We start from the raw sequence: 16,493 nt of genomic DNA, 5'->3' as shown, positions 1-16,493 counted from the left end.
TGTCAGTTGCCTATCCAGGGTCGTGCTGTCTGTCCGTTGCCTATCCAGGGTCGTGCTGTCTGTCCGTTGCCTAACCGGGGTCGTTCTGTCTGTCCGTTACCTATCCAGGGTCGTGCTGTCTGTCAGTTGCCTATCCAGGGTCGTGCTGTCTGTCAGTTGCCTATCCAGGGTCGTGCTGTCTGTCCGTTGCCTATCCTGGTCGTGCTGTTTGTCCGTTGCATTTCCAGGGTCGTGCTGTCTGTCCGTTGCCTATCCTGGGTCGTGCTGTCTGTCCGTTGCCTATCCTGGGTCGTGCTGTCTGTCCGTTGCCTATCCTGGGTCGTGCTGTCTGTCCGTTGCCTATCCTGGGTCGTGCTGTCTGTCAGTTGCCTATCCAGGGTCGTGCTGTCTGTTCGTTACCTATCCAGGGTCGTGCTGTCTGTCCGTTGCCTATCCAGGGTCGTGCTGTCTGTTCGTTGCCTATCCAGGGTCGTGCTGTCTGTGCGTTGCATATCCAGGGTCGTGCTGTCTGTTCGTTGCCTATCCAGGGTCGTGCTGTCTGTGCGTTGCCTATCCAGGGTCGTGCTGTCTGTCAGTTGCCTATCCAGGATCGTGCTGTCTGTCAAAAGCTTGTTTGTAACCATTCTTGATCTTAAATTTGGGAAGCAATTATGATCATTGTAAGGCAGCGAATTTGGCCAAATTGTAAGTATATTTTTTTTTTCAAATCAGAGATGACTGTTAGGTCAAGAGATAGGAACGGCTATAAGACTTCGAAGTTTGAATTTAGCCCTATTCAGGCAAATCTGCATGCTAGCAGTTAGGTGTTTTAAGTAATAAAAAAGCCATATTTAGCGTTGGTTACACTAATCGTCTAAAGCATTTTATTGAGTCAGCCGTATGACCTTTGGACACAGTGTAAAATTATTTGTACGTTTTAATCTGAACATTTTAACTGAATGTCCTACTGAAATGCTACAGTAAATGTTTTACAGTATAATCTTCTTTATAAATATATATCAGCTAATGTTTCTTAACTTGATTGTACTGATAGTTTAGTAACATGCGATTCAACTAATTACACGTTAACAACAATTTGTAGCTGTTTTCTTAAGCACGTTTGGGTATTTTATAATTCCTGCTCATACAGATAGCTCCTGAGGATCCAGTTTCAGACAGTAAGCCAGTTCAATGACGTATGTACAGCTCTATTGACGAGCAGCGTTCATTTCTTCGAAAAGATTTAAATCATCAGCAACATTTTTTTTCTTCCACCGTACAGTTCTGGAACGCCATACAAAGCATCGGGTTTACCACACTGAAGTTCGTTATTTATCGTATGTTTACGTATGTTGTATAATTTCCACTGTTGTTCTATCCGGTCCAATTTCGCTTGCAGGACATCTATGTGACAAAATTGTAAACATTCTAGGTGAATAGGATTTATTGCATTGTATTGTTTCTACCACAATTTCGTTAATCGTTCAGTTTATTTATCGTTATCTACACCTGGACGTTTTAGGTTTACCAACCAGACTTGTTCTTGGTTCGCAGTGCTTTTCCAATACATGAGACTTTTGATTTCAGCCATTTCAGTTGGACATCCAAGTCGCAGCAAAGGTTGTATAAAACTTCGATTTTAAATACCAAAATATTATCGGAGAATCCTTAGGGCAAACATGATATTCTTGATTGTTTCCAAATGATAATTTGCAATGCATTTCGGATCGGACGTGCCACAACCTCTAACCACATTATTCGGCGTCTGTATCCGTCCATTGCTTCGTGAGTGCATATACAAAAAGGCTTCAGTTAATCATACCTATCTACATGCCAAACAAAGTTAAGACCACGCGGATAATACCGTTTTCTAGACAGCCTATGAGCTTTATGTAAAGAAAGACCTTCAGGATCGACTTCTTTCATCAATCTCATATAGTTGTTGCTTTAAACTCATATTTTATGGTAATGTGTTAAACGCCGCAACACATTACGGTAGCCAATGCATTATCCACTAAGTTAAATTTCTTTCCTAATTAGGTCTTCCGGGTCTTGTTGCGGTGTATTGACATTTTTACGACCATGCAAGTTGTTTGCCTCCAGTATGCGATTTAAATGTCTAATACTCATTTTAAGGCTGAGTCGACTACACAAAGGAAGAAGAATTTAAGATTTAAGAACAAAAAGCGTAATCCAGGGTAAATGTACTCTTTTGAAGTTTTGACGGTGCATTGTAATCGACTTTCCGATGGCAAAAGAGATGGTACTACAGCTCAAGAAGGCCCTTTTTTCAGCATCAAAACTACAAACGTAGTCAAAATAACAACCCTCCGAAGCATTGTTCAGTTATCTGCAAATAAAAACAAGATTCACATAATTGGCGACGTACACAATCAAAGGATATATGGATAATTGATATTCTACATAATTCTAATGTTAACTTCTAGACCCTTGGGTCATATAACCGTCCCCTTCATTTCACCTATATAAATCCTGACTCTAGCCATTTATAAGGGATTCTATCCACTTATAAAATCATAGAACCACACTCATGGATTTTTTAATCATTTATACCATTATATTCATTAAAAGGGTTGATTTGAATCACTGTTAAAAGCTATAAATCAGGTAACTTATTGGGTTTATCTTTTAATATGAAATACAATATCCTATTTCAAGCTTCATGCGTCCTTTTAAAGCAAAGTGGTAAACGGATTATTCAGGATGGAATTGACAGCTGCAATTATAGGCATACTCGTATGAACGTTTACATTTTCTTACATAATAATGTCATTTTAAAAGAGAAAATCCTATTAATAAAAACATAAATAACATATGATATTTTGTCCGCACAATTACTAATATTGTCCTTACCTCTTATTGAATGCACCGTTTGCGCAACAATATTTTCCGTTGTTCAAAGAGTACATTATAAGTTATAAAATATAAGTAATAAGTTATAAATCTCAAATGAAAAACAATAATTTTACCAATAAATAATTATAAACAAATGTCCCTCGAGGTCTTCCGTGGGTACCTACACGCTGATGCCAAAATCAGATACCCGGCAGCCAACTGCAAAACCTTACTCTAACCCTTACGCTGATAAGACTGTTTGTTTTGTTAAGGTTTATACTTAAATACTGTTTAACTATATATTGAAAACATGAGATAAATTATAGTTTGAATCGGTATGACATATTCCATACAAACTGAAATATAACTTATAATGGCTTTTTAAGCCGACTATATATTCATAATACAGTGCTTGAAATCACGCATTTTACTGTTATTGCTTTAACGAGTTTCTTTGTTTAAGCTATAGAATGCATAAGTCGAAATTATCAAAGTTTCGTTATTTTGCTATATGTTCGTGTAAATTGAGCTTCAGATTAGTTTAGTGTCATAGTTTGACTAATAAGTTATTCATGTAGTACATTTGCTTTTATTTTTCACTATTTCGCTTTATATTCGTGTGAATTAAACTTCAGATTCTTGTCTGTGTCCTAGTTTCACTATTTCGCTTTATATTCGTGTGAATTAAACTTCAGATTATTGTTAGTGTCCTAGTTTCACTATTTCGCTTTATATTCGTGTGAATTGAATTTCAGGTTATTTCAGTGTCATAGTTTGATATGTATGTGTGTGAATTGAATTAGTTAATTAGGATTATAAGTATCTTCCGTGGCCGAGAGTGTAAGATAGGTTCATCCCAACCCGAGCGTAGGGTGTTTTCCGGAAACGAGGTTTACCCTGCGTGAGGGTTGGGATGAACCTATTTTATACGAGCGGCTATGGAAGATGCTTTTTCTCCCACCTCAGTTAAAAAAAATAAAGTAAAATTGTATTTTTTTCGCTGGAACTCTTTTGTGCGTAGTGAAAATGAATGCGTATAGATATGTGATAATTCGTGGTTGTCATTGATATGCGCGCAGTGACTTAGATTATGTTAATAGTCAAATCGTTCTTGAAATAGTTCTGAGTAGAGTGCAGCATTATTTCTTGAATGGAGCATGGAAACTTTTTTATGGTGCCATTTGAAGCGAGAAATAATTAAGTAGGAATCTAAATATTGCCACAAGACAACGTTTCCATTATGCTACAAACGATGGTCTTCAACAAGGGAGTTAATTGTTTGATGACAATAAAAATGGAGTTCCATATGGGTACCATATGGGTACTTGTTTTATCTCTGTCCGTGGGAAAGATAAGAATTTCTCCCACCTCAGATAAGTAGATCCAATAATTTAACCATGCTGGAAATTCTTATCTTGCCCACGGGCGAAGATAAAACGCCCGTATGGAACTCCTTTTTAATGGTGACCACATTGTAATTACCTCCCTTGTTGAAGACTGTCGTCTGTAGCATCATGGAAATCTTGTCTTGTGGCAATATTTAGAACGCTAATTAAGTATTTCTCGCTTTAAATGTCACCATAAAACAGTAATAACACACCTTTCAAGAAATAATGCTTCACTCTCCTTAGAACTATTTAAAGACCGATTTGACTATTAACATAATCTGAATCAATGCGCGCATATCCATGAAACCACAAATTATCCATACGCAATTTTCTTCACTAAGCACAAAAGAGTTCCTGCAAAAAATACATTTTTACTTAATTTTTTTTTTACTGAGGTGGGAGAAAAAGCATCTACCATAGCCGCTCGTGTAAGATAGGTTCATCCCGACCCTCGCGCTGGGTGTTTTGCGGAAACTCGGTAAACCTCGTTTTCGCAAAACACCTTACGCTCGGGTCGGAATGAACCTATCTTACACTCTCGGCCATGGAAGATACTTATATTCTAGCATGGTCAAACTTTTGGATCTACTTATCTGAGGTTGGAGAAATAATTATACTACAACTAGTATGTACCGAGTACTACTTCTTACGTAAATTCCACAGACTCTCAACTGATAAACTCAACTCAACTCAAGTAGAACACAACGACGCTGTTCCCCAGTTCAATGTGTTATTCAGTTACTACAATATACATAGTTCGAGCAAAACTATTGAGGACGATCTGGCTAATTCCAGTCCGTCTCAAAACCCGCCTCTAGTCCATCTCCAAAACGGACTGTCGATACAGAAAAAACATCCTGCTTTATAGATGATTTAAAGCAGGTCAAATCGTGACAATCCAGATTGCACAACACATATTTTTGACAAGACTTAACAGCAACTTAAGCCAAAACGTGAATTTAATGATACATTTCATGAATTATTATACTACCATATACGTATATATGCCATAACATGTCTACCTACTAAATTTGCGTGCGTTCCCATAATTCCCAGTTACTATCACCCCCTGAACATGACCATTCCAATTATACATTGATTATACGTATGGCATAAATATTATAAAATCTTTGCTTTTTTAGTATATGTATCAACAAACTAAAAATTGAACTGTTGGACTGTTGTTTTACTAATAGTATTATAAATCATTTAAGAGTCGCGTTATTCGACATACTACAACTTCTACTACTACAATGTTTGGAGGCGGCCGTCGTAAAACATCTAGCAGGCGCAACCATGGATACACCGATTCATTATACACAGTGTGCTTTGCTATATTAAACTAGTTAGGTGTGGGAGTCTAATTATCACCAATAGTGTCGTAATCCATTTGACCTCGCACCTTCCAGTAATCATCATGTAATGTTATCACGTACTATCTTATCATTGCGTCATTCATCATCTCCACCACCTCCTCAAACATTCGGAGTTCTTCGGGTTTTTTTTATCGAAAACAACCTCGGATGTATATGGAAGATTTACAATGTCAGAAATCGGTACACTTTAACTACACTGCAAGTAGATCGCGTAGTAATTTCAATTTAACAGTTAAACCTAATGACTTATCTTTTGGAATCTTAATTACGTCTGCAATAAAACACTTCACTAGCAATCAATTTAAACTTAGATAAACAAATACAAGCTATACACTACATTTAATTAATACTATAATTCAAAATTATACGATATACTTATACTGATGTTCCGGCCGAGGTTGTTTTCGATTAAAATGGCCCAGGAGTTCCGAAAGCTCCCCAAAATTGCCCCACGTCTATACCTCTGTCACTTCTAGTCAGCCTGTAAGAGACACATTTAAAAAGTAAACTAATTATTTAAAACTATACGCATTGTTCTCCATAATCATATCAGTAAAACGTTTAATGTTTACATCTTAAAAGTACGGCTTTTGAGGTATGGCAAAATGTTGAAGTCTGTATAAGGGCGTCTTCGAATCTTACAAGATGTAGGTAAGTGACATACTGAATATCAAACATAGTTTCATAGTTTACTCAACTTCAAAAGTATAAATCTTAAGTGTCAGTGTGTGTATACCACGTGATAAATTGCGTGTAAGATAGTATTCCTCACAGAGTGTCCCTCTCCTATGCTCATGAATCAAATGCAGTAAACAGTGTTAATTATGTTTTCATTGTTTTTTTTCGATGGCATGATAACTGTTCTCAGAGAAAATGTCCTTTAAAAAGGTCATGTTTTTATGAGAATGACCTATGGCTAGGATGATACAAAAACCATTCAGTTGTGCTTTGTTTGACTAAGTAATGTATGCTTATAAGTGAAATACAGGTCAAGTAACCCTGGTTGCTGATCAAGGCAGGGTAGCAGGGGATGAGCTATTAATTTGATAATAAGGACATGCATGCTTGAGTTTAGGTGGTGACCAATGAATTCTCTTAATGCACAAGCCAATTGTAGCCACTGCCCTCAGGTCTGGGTGTATACCGGGCTTAGCCGGGGAAATGGGCCGTGTTTTTTTACTTTCCATATGGTCCCGCAGTGCTGGGTGACTGCGGTGGTTTTGTCTTCGCGCCAAGTTTAGCGGAATGGGCCTTATCTAGAGTCTCTGGGGTGCGGGGGACATTTGGTGGGGATTTTACCATCAGTTTGTCCCCGCAGGGCCGGGGTTTTACCCGGGCTTGGCTGGACCGTAAGTCAAAGTCCCCGCTATTCCCCGGACTTAGCGGGGGGGGGACCGTGACTACAATTGACTGGTGTATAAAGTCTGTAGTGGCATCAAGAATGACATTTGTTAATGTGTAAGTTTATTGATACTCGCCTGGGACCCCTGGATTGAAAGTCAAGTGTGTTACAACTAGACCACGGATCATCCAAAAATGACAATGTGGTGTGGTGGTGGTGTGTATGCCTATCAATACTCGCACTAAGGCAAAGCCCATTCGTTGAGGGCTCGGATAAGATTGCTGGTCGTTTAAGGTTGTTGGAGCATAGTACACAAACAGGATTGACAGTAAAGTGTGTTACAACTAGACCACGGATCCGACCAAAATGACCATTTTCCCCAAAGTGGAATTCATGTGCACCGCGGAATAAAGAAACACCTGCAAGCGGTGATATCATCGAACAATTCACTGCGTTTACCATTGGCCACAAACCTAGAATTTATTCAGTTAAATTTTGCATTCTGATTGGTTAAAATGAAATATATATTATTATAACTTTGTTTTTCAATAGAAAGTTATCGAAAAGAATATGCATAATAAAATTGTTAAACTTACGAACGAGCGATTTCAATCATTAATATCGCTATGATTTTTTATCTCTGATTTAAATAGAGACAAAAAGGGAAACAACTGTGTAGGGAGTCAACAGGGGAACATACAACAGTTCACGGCGGTGGTAAACTGCGACACTTAAATATGTTTTTGAACCCTGTGGGGATCTCAATTTTTTAAAAACAATATTAAATAATATATTGCCCGGAGCAGTTTCAAGTCAAGTCAAGTCAATATTTGTTTATTGTCTGATTCAATATAATATTTGAAACATAGACTATGAATAGCCTTTTACCGACATAATACACCCGCATTGGCATTCTACAGCACTGGTGATAGTGCCCGGAGCAGTTCACGCATACCATTGCGGCCGAGCACCGCATTGCACCTTGGTCTGCCACCCCCACTCACCCAACCCGCCATTTTTTTTATTCCAAAACAACTGCCAATACACCCGCATTGGCATTCTACAGCACTGGGGAAAGTGCCCGGAGCATTTGCCGCACAGCATTGCGACCGAGCACCGTAATGCATCCTGGTCTGCCGCCCACACTCACCAACCCGCCATTTTTCCCGAAAAACACTACCAATACACCCGCATTGGCATTCTACAGCACTGGGGAAAGTGCTCGGAGCAGTTTACGGACAGCATTACGACCGAGCACCGCACTGCACCCTGTTCTGCAGCCTCCGCTCACTGGGTAACCATTCTCGTCGTATTAGGGGTACAATTCAGTATTCGGGGTCATTTCTGTGTGTAAACCGTTCAAGGGAATGTTCGCGTTGCTTTAGAATGCAACGCTGGTTGCATTTGCAATGTAATCTGGAATATTAAAATAGGAGATCGTCTGACCATCCTCAATGTATTAAGGGTGCACTTCAGTATAAGGAGTCATTGCTGTTCGTATTCTGTCCAGGGGACTGTCCGCATTGCTTTAGAATGCAATTCTGGCTGCATGAGCAATGTTTTACGGAATAAAAATGAGGGTCGGGTGGCCATCCTCAGCGTATTATGGGTGTTAATCAGTATTCGGGGTCATTGCTGTTCGTAAACTGTTCAGGTGACTTTCCTCGTTGCTTTAGAATGCAACTTTGGCTGCATGAGCAATATAATCTTGAATAAAATAAATGGGGGTCGGTTGACAATCCTGAGCGTATAAGGGGTGTTATTCAGTATTCGGCGTCATTGCTTTGCGTAAAGCGGTCAGTGGATTGTCCGCGTTACTTTAGAATGCATCTCTAGCTGCTTGAGCAATGTAATATGGAATAAAAATAGGTGTCGGGTGACCATCCTCAGGATATTAGGAAAGTCATTCAGTATTTAGGGTCATTGCTGTGCGTGCACTCCTCAAGAGACTATCCGCGTTGCTTTAGAATACAACTCCGTCTGCATATGAAATGTATTTCGGAAAAAATGGGGTCGGGTGACCATCCAAAGCGTATTAGCGGTGTTATTCAGAATTTGGGGTCATTGCTGTGCGTTAACTGTTCAAGGGACTATCCGCGTTGCTTTAGAATACAACTCCGTCTGCATATGAAATGTATTTCGGAAAAAAATGGGGTCGGGTGACCATCCAAAGCGTATTAGCGGTGTTATTCAGAATTTGGGGTCATTGCTGTGCGTTAACTGTTCAGGGGACTATCCGCGTTGCTTTAGAATACAACTCCGTCTGCATATGAAATGTATTTCGGAAAAATGGGGTCGGGTGACCATCCAAAGCGTATTAGCGGCTTTATTCAGAATTTGGGGTCATTGCTGTGCGTTAACTGTTCAGGGGACTGTCCGCGTTGCTTAATAACTTTGTCTGTATGAGCAAAGTAATCCGAAATAAAAACATTGGGGTCGGGCTACCGTCTTCAGTGTGTTAGGGGTGTAATTCAGTATTCTGTGTCTATGCTGTGCTTAAACTATTCAGGGAACTGTCCGCGTTGCTTAAGAATGATACTCTGGCTGCATGTGCAATGTAACACGGAATAAAAAATGGGGGTCTGGTGACCATCCTCATCGTATCAGGGGTAAAATTCAGTAGTCGGGGTCATTGCTGTGCGTAAACTATTCAGAGGACTGTTCGCTTTGTTTTAGAATGCAACGCTGGCTGCATGAGCAATGTAACACGGAATAATAAATGAGGTTCGGGTGACCATCCTCATCGTATTAGGGGTGTTATTCAGTATTCGGTGTCATTGATGTGCGTAAACTGTTCAGGGGACATTTTGCATTGCTTAAGAATGCAACGCCGGCTACATGAGCAATGAAATCCGGAAAGAAAGTGGGTTCAGGTTACCATCCTCCGCGTATTAGGAGTGTACTTCAGTATTCGGGGTCATTGCTGTGCGTGAACTGTTTAGGGGACTGTCCGCGTTACCTTAGATTGCAAATCTGGCTTCATGAGCAACGTAATCCTATATAAACAATTATGGGTCGGGTGACCATCCTCAGCGTATTAAGGGTGTAATTCAGTATTCGGGGTCATTGTTGTGTGTAAACTGTTCAGGGAACAGCTTTAGAGTGCAACTCTAGCTGCATGAGCAATGTATTCCGGCAAGTCAGGGTGCAATGCGGTTCCCGGTCGCAATGCAGTGCGTGAACTGCTCAAGGGACTACCCTCAGTGCTTCAGAATGTCAATGCGGGTGCATTGGCAGTGAAATCCGAACCGAAAAAAATGGCGGGGTAAGCGGGGGCGGCAGGTCAGGGTGTAATGCAGTGCTTCAGAGTGGTGGTCGGCCGGTGACACTCCGCAGAGCGTATCTCGGTCGAAATTCAGTATTCGGGGTTCAAAATGTGCCTAAAATGTTCTGGTTATTGTCCGCATGGCTTTTGATTCCAGCTCTAAGTGTGTTGGAGCTGTTATTCGGAAACAATGGCGGTCGGGTGACCGTCCGTAGAGCGTATCTCGGTCGGAATTCAGAATTCGTGGTTCAGGATGTGCGTAAAGTATTCCGCTTGGCTTTAGATTGTAACAACTCTGCATGTGTTTTTACTGTAATCAGAAAAAAATAGTGGTCGGGTGACCCTTCAAAGTAGGTGCAGATAAGCTATGTTGATAAGTTCTATGATTAAACATCTGTGCAATATAGTTTAGTTAGGTTTTATAAGCATGTGTTTGTTTCTACGCCGACCCTTATATTAAAACCCAGACCCTGATTGTAAAAGTTTCTGTTCTTCGGAGAAAAAGGTCGATGTTTTGTGATGTTTTGTGATAATTATTGTGTTGTTGGCGTATTTTTTATATTTTGTTTGTACCGTGAAGACGCTTAAATGTTATTTTATAGATCACTTCAGTCAACCTTGACTTAGACAAAAAAAATACTGTTTTAGGTGATTTCATGGTATTCAGACACTGCTTTGCCAAGAAATAGAAAAATCCCGCACTTCTTACCCTATTCATTTGAAAGTGTAAATTGGGAACGAACATTAAATATATAATAGCCTGAGTATTGGTCTGATTATGTAGCTACTATTTTGCGTATATGCATTATCACTATTGACAACTCCCAATAATAGTGTGCGTTATTAGTACGGTTCAAATTATTTTAAATTTAAAACCTCATCAGGGCCCAATATCACGAAAATACTTAAGTACAATCTCAAACTCAGTCTCAACACGTTATACCACATAGCATCAAAATTTATTGAAAAACATTATGTTTTTTACAGTTTTATAAGCACATTCTATGATAGAATATGCTGATAAAAGCCTTTGATCAAATTCCAAGGGAAATCTATTCTACAGCCAAAAAATGGATATGAGTACAATTCTGTATTCTTTATAAAATACTCAAGTATTTTTTTTGCTCTAGAATTAGTTTTCTTTGAAATATTGAAAATATCTTTTTATCAACAAATTCTATAAGAAAATATGTTTTTAAAAAGTATAAAACATGAAAGATTTTGTAGAAAATTATGCTTTTATATGGTGACATGAGTTGAGACTGAGTTTGAGATTTGACTTAAGTATTTTTGTGATATTGGGGCCAGGTCTTCTTCAACAGCGTTCAAACGATCACTAAATCCGTTCCATTAGAAATACTTATAAATAATGCTTAGCGTTGTTGGCTAGCGTATAAACTGTGCTGATTTGTAAGGAAGTATACCTATTTCAAAAGGTAATAGTATTTGCAAAAATGAAACTATGATAGCCTTATAAAGCTTTAAAAGCCAAATTGCCATTGAATGGCTCAACTCTATAAAAACTAAGCAACGTCGAACTACCGCATTGTTTTCGTTTGGTAACCGACTTGTATTGTGTACATTAAAGGAACCCGACACCAGATAGTCTCAAAAATTACAAATACAGTATTTCCTCAAAACAAGCCTAAACTTCTCCCAACGGACTAGTATGAGTCCGATAATACATCATTGTACGTGATTAAAAGAACATTTCGTCACTTTGTCAGCTGATTTTACCCGTTCAAAATAGCGCATAATGATATGCCCCGGCATATTATAATATTTATTATTGTTAAAGTTTAAAGAGTTTATCTTACCTGTAAACGTCCTATGTAAATATATCCATATTTTAATCTGAGTGACTTTGTCGGTAGCGAAAACAAAATAGAACTAGCCACGCCCCTAAGATATAGGCGCGCTAGCCCTAGTTGAGCTTCGCCCCGACTGTTAGCATATCCATTGTAAGGCACTTAAGATGACTATTTTTTGCCTTCCTCGAATATTAATTGTTTATTGTTAATCAGATTATTAGATTCTACTAGTAATGTTATTGTGTGTTGTCATGATTAAGACATGAGATAACATTTTACTTAATTCAAACCTTGTTATAGCGGTATTTCACAGCTAATCAACGGCTTATCCACAAATATTCATTTATTCATATTTAAACACTGGCACTTCCTTGTTTGGGTCGCCATTTTTGCTAAGATTCTCGGGAGTTCTGGTGCCAGTAGTGACCTCGATACGCTCTAGCTAGCATACTTTCACTTTCGAAAAATAACACTTTAATGATGTTTTCACGGCAGGTGATGAGGGTTTTATTCTTTCTTATGTTTGGTGTCATGACCGATGAAATATCTCGCCTTTATACTGTTTCATTAAGTAGAAACTTCGATTCCAAAATATTCCAAAGTTGTCGATTCATTTTGGCCGCCATCTTGGATTTCACTTGGCTGTCAGCCAATTGGCCCAACTTTTTGACCGCATGCCCCAATTTGTGGGACGTCGCCCAAATTTGCCCACTTTTGCCCACAAATGCCCTATTATTCGGGTACGCCCATCTGAGACAGTATATAAGGGCCGGATTTTTCATATGGAAAAAAGAGTCGATTCACAGAATTTAACTGTAAGGCCATTTTACGCCATTTCTCGCCATTTTCCTGAAAATAGACATAAATAACCATTTTAAAAGCATTAATATACAGGCGAGCTATAAGAATAAACATATTTTAGATTGCATAGAATTATTTGCAAGTAAATACACATTTCACGAGGATAAATAGAGCAAAATAACACTTTGCTTACCTGATGCTATATTTAGACTGCTATTTTCGCACATGTTCGCCTGCCGTGCCAGTTGCCAAGATTTAAACGATTGTTTTGCTGTAACCGCGACATTGTCACAATTTGCTGTTGATTGCTACATACGCCGTGTGATTTCTCATCGTTGTTCGTGTATAAGCGTTATTAGAAACGCAAATAAATCCGATTAATTCAACAACGTGTTTCTTCACCTTTCACCCTAATCCAAGTGCAGGGTGCACTAACTACCGAAAAGATAGAAGCGAACGTATACGAAAATCCTCTTTTAAGCGAAGGCTGAGCAAAGTGCTTACGGAACCACTATCTCAGAACAACCCTAGCGTCAGCCGGGGTCGTAACAATAATGGTGTCCCAGTTTATAGTATGTTACATATTCCGACGCTTTTACTGGGATTTACGTGGTAGACAAACTCAGTAAATTTCGAATTGAAGAAAATACGCAAAAACTGCCGAACATGATATGTATCACTAACCGCGTATAATTCAATTTTGAGATAAATTTCTAAAGCCAATGTCCTTGAATCGGGAGCCTGATTTCTCGATTCCTGTCACATGACTGTCCCATTTTCGCGCCAAGCTAAACAGTCCACGACAACTCTTTAAATTATTACAACTTTGTTATTTAATATCTTTTCATATTGAAATTATGAAATAAGGTTAAGATAGTAACATTGGTTAAACTAGTTTCCGTTCCTTTAAAAACATCCTGGAAGACCTTGATAAAATCTTGCTTCCGGTGTTGTTATTTTTCTGTATGCTATTAAATGACGTAAAAAGTGTTATTGATGACACATGATTAAAGAATAATACCTTTAACATTAAAATAATTTGATAGATTATGAAGGTAACACGTTACTGTGGTTTATGTGCAGAACATCAGTAATAAATAAACCAACATTTACATTATTTTGTACTTTTCCTACAGTACCTTTAAAAGCCCCATGGTTTGTCCAGACTACATCATAAATAATTGCATGCATTCTACCCCTCTCTAATTTCTAATTTCAACTATGCAGCCCTGCAAGCAAATTGAAAACCTGAGAAGCCAATGTTTGTATATCTATAGAACGCGACATACCCTATGTACATTAAACACTGATGATTATCTTTTGCGCACAAAGGGAGTTAGTATTGCATTTTTCGCGCATGGCTTTGGAGGATACCAAACTGCAGAAAACATATTTACAACTGTGATTTTGATTAATGACAAAAGGAGTAAATGCCAATGCCGATCAGACAAACAGCCAGACAAACACAGTCCAAATAAATATTAAAGGGACTTGACACCAGATGGTCCCAAAATCGGCAAATACATTATTTTCTTGAAACATGTCTAGAATTGTCAAAACTATATAGTATGAGATCATACATCTCTTTACATGATTAAAAGAATATTTTGTCGCTGTCTCAGCTGAATTTACTCGTTTAAAAATAGCGCACAACGGTTTCCCAGCTTATAGTGTGTAAGTTTTGCATGTGAAGGCCACGTGCTTAGTACAGATACATATACCGACCATTTTTAATGTGTCGTTAGCGATGTATTACATCAGTAAGTAAGATTCAATTGTTGTACACATCGATATCAACTGTATGAAAGTTTTTAACAATTTTCTTTTTTCTTGTTCTTTTATCATATGGTGTCTTGTCCCTTTAAACTACTTTATAAAAACATATGTGTTAGTTCTCGCTTCAGAAAGTAAGTGAGGACAGAGACCTCTGCGACTACAGAAGCACAAACTGCCGTTATGATCCGTCACATAAGTTTTGGTTTAGACGACCCTTTTCATTGACAGCAATGAATATGTAACACTGTAACTGCCCACTAGCTCCGGCATGCGCAGGAATTTACAGTTGAACCCCGTTGGCTCGACTTCGCGTGGCTCGAGTTCCTCGATGCAAGGGAGCGATTTATATTTACCGAATGTAATCATTCCCGCTTGGCTCGAATAACACGAGGCTCGAGGTATATTGGCCTATCCCTGGTAGTTCGAGCCAACGGGTTTCGACTGTATAACTAATATCCATTAAGTCATTTTAAAATTAGTGATCTCGAATGATCTTGGATGCTTTGCGATAGTTAAAGCCCCTTCAGCAGCAACGCCAAGTCGCCATTTCCGGAACCATTCGGAACTTCTCGGCCATTTTTATCGAAAACAACCTCGGATATATGCCGGTATATCAGTAGAAATAGTTCGTAATTTTTTTAATTATATCATTAATTAAATTTAGTGTTTAAGCTTGTATTTATTGATCTATGTTTAAATTGATTGCCAGTGAAGTGTATTATTACAAACATTATTAAGATTCCCAAGACATAAGTTTAACTGCTAAATTAAATTACTACGCGATCTACTTGCAGCGGACTTAAACATTTAATTAGATTATAAACACATGCGTGTGTTTATCGCAAATAAATGCGCAGTAAAAGGCGCAACAAAAGACGGCGACAAAAAAGTCGTTAACTGTTCTTGACAGCAAATGATTACATATTCATTTATCATAATTCACCCGTCTTAAAAGCCCTTGATGGGGATATATGCGTAATTCCAGCCTCTAAACAAGACTTGATGCAGATAATACTCGGTATTGCACTGTCTCAACAAGCGAAGAAGCAGATATACACGGTATTGCATCGTCTCAACAAGCGAAGATGCAGATATACACGGTATTGCATCGTCTCAACAAGCGAAGATGCAGATATACACGGTATTGCATCGTCTCAACAAGCGAAGATGCAGATATACACGGTATTGCATCGTATCAACTAGCGAAGATGCAGATATACACGGTATTGCATCGTCTCAACAAGCGAAGATGCAGATATACACGGTATTGCATCGTCTCAACAAACGAAGATGCAGATATACACGGTATTGCATCGTCTCAACAAGCGAAGATGCAGATATACACGGTATGCACCATCTCAACAAACGAAGATGCAGATATACACGGTATTGCATCGTCTCAACAAGCGAAGATGCAGATATACACGGTATTGCATCGTCTCAACAAGCGAAGATGCAGATATACACGGTATTGCATCGTCTCAACAAGCGAAGATGCAGATATACACGGTATTGCATCGTCTCAACAAGCGAAGATACAGATATACACGGTATTGCATCGTCTCAACAAGCGAAGATGCAGATATACACGGTATTGCATCGTTTCAACAAGCGAAGATGCAGATATACACGGTATTTGCATCGTCTCAAAGATACAGATATACACGGTTTTCTATCGTCTCAACAAGCAAAGATGCAGATATACACGGTATTGCATCGTCTCAACAAGCGAAGATGCAGATATACACGGTATTGCATCGTCTCAACAAACGAAGATGCAGATATACACGGTATTGCATCGTCTCAACAAACGAAGATGCAGATATACACGGTATTGCATCGTCTCAACTAGCGAAGATGCAGATATACACGGTATTGCATCGTCTCAACTAGCGAAGA

This window comes from Mya arenaria, chromosome 2 (assembly GCF_026914265.1).
Source record: "Mya arenaria isolate MELC-2E11 chromosome 2, ASM2691426v1".
Taxonomy (NCBI): Eukaryota; Metazoa; Mollusca; class Bivalvia; order Myida; family Myidae; genus Mya; species Mya arenaria.
This window is presented reverse-complemented; position numbering follows the sequence as displayed.